Below are 6,000 nucleotides of genomic sequence, written 5' to 3' on the forward strand. Positions count from 1 at the left end.
ATAGAAGCGGTTAAAACACTTCTAGAAAGATCGCCAGGAGAAAGACCTAACAATTTTATAATTGAATGTTTGGAAATAGTGCTTAAAAACAACTATTTTGAGTTTAGAGGGGACCTATATCAACAAACTAAAGGTACCAGTATGGGGGCATCATGTGCCCCTAGTGTGGCTAACATATATATGGGGGAATACGAATTAAAACATATCTTCAACGAAATTGCTCCCTTCTATGAGAATGTCAGTCAATGGCACAGATTCATCGATGATATTTTTTTTATCTGGCGTGGAGACAAAGAAACTCTAGACACTTTCATCAACTGGCTGAATGCCAGTGATAAAAAATTGAAATTCACTAGCAATACCAGTATTACATCAGTTGAGTTTCTAGACATCACTATACAGGCAGAGGAAGGCAGGATTTCAGTCGGTTTCTTCAGAAAACCCACCTCCAAAAATACCATACTATCACACACTAGTTACCATCCAAACTGTCAAAAGGATTCTATCCCGTTTGGAGAGTTTTTACGCATTAGGCGGAATTGTTCAAACATCAAAGACTTTGACAAACATGGAGAAGATCTGAAACAGAGACTACTCACACGAGGTTATCCCAAACGGTTGATTAGAACAGCATACAAAAGGGCACGCTATTATAATCGGGATGCCCTATTAGCAGGTAACTCTCGCCCCAAGAATGACAAGTTGGTGTGTGTCGTGAATCATTCGACCTTAAACTTTAAAATAAAAAAGGTCTTGAATAAAAATTGGCACATTTTAAATACCGGAGAAGGACCTGAGATTATTCAGAAACCCATCCTTGCATTTCGCAGGAATCGGAACCTGAGGGATAGTCTTGTGCACACTAGGCCCAGACGACAACAGTCAAACTCACAAACAACCTTAGTAGGACCCCAGATCCTAGGTAATCACAAATGTGGCACATGTGTTGCATGTGACAGTGCTATCGTCACTGAATTTTGGCAATACCAAGGTAAGGGAGGTAAATTACGGGATTTCACCAACTGCAAAAGCCAAAATCTTGTATACCTTATACTATGTCCCTGTGCCTTAGGCTATGTAGGCGAGACAGGCCGGGAATTTAGAACACGATATAGTGAGCATAGATCCGCCATCAGAACAAAAAAATTACTAAGTCCCATGGTACAGCATTGCATTGACTTCCAACATAGTGAGAAAGAACTAAGATGGTTGATCTTAGAAAAAGTCAAACACATCGCAGGAAAAGATATACAAGAAGTCAGAAAAACACGTGAGACCTACTGGATCTACACCTTAGATACAGTCAAAACGGGTCTCAACGAAGAAATATTATGGTACACAAGATAAGGGATGCACAGACCATTTTCCCTCCCCCCAACCATTGGATAACAGAATGTATGAAATCACTATAGATAGGATAGATTACAACCTAATTTATACTATAGTAAATCTGACCATACCACACATAGTGTTTCTATGAGTTTGTGGTAAAAGTAACAATTTGCTAAATCCCCTTCTGGAAACCATGTAAAATAACATATATGGTAGTAACATTGATGCAATTCCGTGGAGCTTTTGCTTTGAATATGCAGACACAAAAATAATTTTCTATCAATTTTTATTCTTTTTTTGGGGCAACATGCCATCCTGTACCTGGCATTAGACTGTTTATACACATTAAAGCATATGATCACATATGGCTGATACACACTAAGGAAACATTAGGTTGGACAACTAGATCGTACTTGTCCTAAAAATGTTGACTACGTTTTGCGTAGTAACTAGTATGCCTAAACACGCCCGATAAATGCTCAGCAGGTAACATACTGAATAGCTGGATATGACCCGTACCAAAATGGCGGCGGATTATCTCGTACTATGGATGTCCACCAATATATCTCGACGTTTGTTAAATAGTAGAACAGATATAGGACATAAACTTGACAAACAGTGCCTCGGGGAAATGGTGATAAAAGCGATAATCAGTAATTATAAAACCAAAAAATGACCGATAAATATCGAGTAGGTAAACTGCTGAATAGCTGGATACGACCCGTTCCAAAATGGCGGCGGAGTCTTTCGGACAATGTATGTCCATCAATATATTTTTATATTTGTTAAGAATTGGAATATATATAGGACATAAATTTGACAACAATCCCCCGGTGTAATCGTAGTAAAAACGACAACTTTAATCACAAAACGGCTCTAGCAAATGAATTGCCTCATGGAGGTCAATTACACCACCACCATTTCAAAATGGAACCGACAGCAACATAGGCGCACATAGCGAGACGTATACCAGCATGCAGTGGAACACGTGATTCAACATCGCAGGTGTTCGTAATTAGTAAGTTTGTATCGTATAAAGAGGGAATGGTTTCACGGCTACTATATCGGAGCCGGAGTCTGTTTACCACGTTGTCGAAGGAAAATACGAAACCATCGATAGGTAAGATACCGCGTCAAGATAATGGACACTCTAGAACCTTTCTTAGGCTGTTTGACTTAATTTAATCCTTCTCGTCTTAGTGCCTCAACAAATTAGGAAGTCTGTATGTAGTGATACCACTAATATATAAAAAAGTTTTTCTCTGGGGGGAGAGAAATAGTAACTGGAGGTAACAATCAGAGTACACAGGACTTGTAACTCTATATGGTTAGTTTCTAGTAAAAATACGACGATTACAGACATTAGTGAGAAACGAACTCTAGTGAGATTCTTTGGTAATACTATAAGAATAACTATAAGAAGTCGCCTCATAATGCGTCCTATTTTTTTACTATTCTAATCTTTATTACCTACTAGAGCACACAACAAGAAGGGAACCAGCCATCCCCTTACGGAACAACGCGACTACATGATGAAATAAGAAACAAGGTCGCACTGGGAAGAATTAATACCCCTCGCTTTATACAAAAAAGACTATGTAGGTAATCACACACTAACTAAAATACGCTGTATGGGTAACAACAAGACCTAGAAATACTAATTATTTTAAACCTCTCATTAGATTATACAGCACCGGGAAGTCCATTTGAGGGCTGGTTAGCCATGTGCTCTGTGAGAAAGGCTTGAAAAAAGGAATAAATAATTTTACGACGATCTGTGATACTGATTCTTAGGATCGCAATCCGGACTGACCAAGGTACATACAATATAGATACAAAGCAGATACGTAGAAGAGGTAGTGTATCCACAGAAAAAGTATAATGTGTAACAATAATATGAAATCTCCTTGCAGCACTGGCCATATCAGGAAATAAGAAGAGTGACATATGAAATACCAACTGAGAAGAAGACCTTTATTACCTGAACAACAGCATAGAACAGGTAGCTCTAGGCTCTCTTCTGTATGTTCACGAATAAGCAGTAATAAAATGGAGTAATTTCAGCGAGACCCCAAAAACAGAGAATATTAGCCAATAGGACATAGGCCCGTAGAGAAATAAGATCCTTATGAAAAAAGTAAGATTACTTGAAGTATATATCTCTCTCATTTATCCTATCCTTTCTACTCTCTGAGTAATCACCATTTTTTTCCAAACTCTTAGAGAGCTATGTAGTGACAGGCACGTTTGTAATCTTGACAGAAGTGTAAATTCTTGGTTTTTTAATTGTATATATTGGAGAATAATGAAGTATTCTCCTGTGGGACACATAAATAATATATGGTGTGAAACTATGTTCTAATATTATTTAATTGATTTACAGAATAACAATCCCCTCATCTTTGCCCGCGATAAAAAATTCGTAAACAACAGGTCCTGAAGAAGGTGGCAAGAAAAGAAGCTAGACCCACCGAAATGTGCGTCAACCAGACAGAGTGACACACCCCAGTATCTTGCATCATAATCAAAGGGTCGAGCATTTGGCCCAGTCCTGGCTAGTCCAGTAACATCTTTGGTGCTTATCTGGGGTGTAGTGTGAATGTGTCGTATGATAGTGATATGCATGTAGTATGAGTAGAGGAGTGATTGCTGTGGGGATTTCTCTCAAATCATTGGAGAGACGCTTTGCAGAATGACTAATAGTCTATACCTTTATGTACTGTGTTGATAAAGTTGAGTAAGCGCAGAGTAATTAAGAATATTTCTGTATAGGTTGTTTTTAGTAACAAGAAAAGAATCCGATGTATATCTGAGAAAAATGTATATAAATAAGCAAAAATATTTAAAAAACAATTTATAAAAATAAATTCAGTAGTTGAAATGTAAACATACAATTGGTGGTCTTTTCTTTATGTGAACCCACAATAAGTTATTTGTTAAGTAAAAGAAATATAGGTCCAGAGGGATACTTATTAGCTTTGTTTGTAGTATCTTGTTCCCCCTGATCCCTGACCTAAAACAAAACTTCCTAGGGGGTTACCTTTTTCTAATTGGTCCATCTGTAGTGTTGTCACTTGATTACTGTATGTGTTCACAAATGCTTTACACACTGCCTCTGAGATAATCCTGTCTGCTCGTGCAAAGCTACCAAGGGGGTGAGCAGGGGTATTTTAGGAATGTACCCCCTTACCCTGACTAGAGGCAAGGGTCCCTATTTGTCACAAGTGCCTACCTGTGCCAACTAGAGACCCCCAAATCTAACAATGAGTAAAAGACACTAAATTGGAGTCTTAAAGACTCGCGTGCATGGCACCTGCTTAGCTGAAAACAAAATCGAGCTATTTTACTAATGCTAGTGCGGAAAGAGTATTAACAAGTTAAGAGGGTTAGAGTAGAGACGGGTGGTATACAGTGAAACCATTTATTTTTTAAAGTAACATCTGTCTTTCTGACTTTATTATTAGTGCACATTTGGGCCTCTCGAGAATGACAGATATAAGCAGAATCATGTGATTGAACCGTTCATCTGCGCATGCCTATTGAAAGTCAACCCGGAAGAATGACGTGTGGTTCAGGAAGAGGACAAGGTCGAAATGTGCCAGAGCCTGAGAACCAGCAGTGAAATAATCAAAATGAATGAAACGACATGTCCAATTGTAAACATTTGTCGCAAATGAAATGTAAATGCGGGTGGGAAAATAAAAACATGAATAAAAATTAAGGGGATGGGTTTGTTAAGAATGGGCTAACTGAAAAAGTGATATGTAAGCATGGTGTGATGATCTTCCCCCCTTGTCTGTCCAAATAGATTTCGTATTTTTGTGATATTGAAACTTTAGTGGGTGGTACATGAAGAGCAAAAGGTATAAGTGAGCTAGTTTTTTAGTTAGTTAGTGATGAATTTTGCCGAATGCTGCAGAGCTCGGGATGCTTTCGGAGTAGCAAGAGATGCTGATGAATAATCGAATGCAGAACCATCTATCCTAATTTAATTAGGGTTAGACAGAAGATCGCGGAAGAATCTTGAGGAGGAAGAGAGTGTCAGAGAGGGGTGGAAGGCAAGCGTCGATGCTAGAGAGGTCATTTATCTTGTCCTGAATCCTGTCCTGAAACCTTTGTCTCCTGAACTATCCCGGGGGACCCTTACCAGCCCTTCGGCCAGGGGGTTGGCCTTCACACCATTCTCTGTAACTATATTTCGTGCATTTGCAGATGTTCTTTTCTCTCTGTCCTCTCCTTTCTGAGCATAAGTCATTGCAAAGCCTTTGAAGGATGGTTGATGATTTATTAACTGAACTTTCTTCCTATGAGTGAAGGTGACTGTACTGTATTTTTGAAGTGGTTAGCCTGCAATTAACTTAGATAAAGACTTGAAACTTACCTGAGTCTGTGGTTATTTACTTCAAGGTATAGAGAAATTTTAGAATTATGTTCATTATCACCATCAATTAGTTCAACTAATGGTCCATCGACCAGAGGAAAGAACTTTTTGATCGGTGAAAGGTTAGTTAGGAATGGTTAATAACTAATCTTGATTTTGTGATCACCCCCACAAACTTTGATTCCAGTGCTTTACTCAATTGTGTGTATTTATGGGCCCAGGTGAGTATATGGCAGTAGAGTATCTGTTGTTGGTACGCCGCTGGATCAGTAATATTAGGGGTATTG

General features: G+C 38.6%; 1 long non-coding RNA gene across 1 annotated transcript in view; it reads left to right on the top strand.

Moving 5' to 3' along the window:
* The window catches only part of LOC146822799 (uncharacterized), a 121,740-nt gene extending 116,028 nt beyond the window's left edge, over positions 1 to 5,712 (top strand). The window contains exon 3 of the long non-coding RNA XR_014962078.1: positions 4,797 to 5,712. This is a non-coding gene — a long non-coding RNA (uncharacterized LOC146822799). The remainder of the gene's footprint in view (positions 1 to 4,796) is intronic.
* The last annotated feature ends 288 nt before the right edge of the window (positions 5,713 to 6,000 follow it).

This window comes from Triturus cristatus, chromosome 5_2, assembly GCF_964204655.1.
Source record: "Triturus cristatus chromosome 5_2, aTriCri1.1, whole genome shotgun sequence".
NCBI classification, from domain to species: Eukaryota; Metazoa; Chordata; class Amphibia; order Caudata; family Salamandridae; genus Triturus; species Triturus cristatus.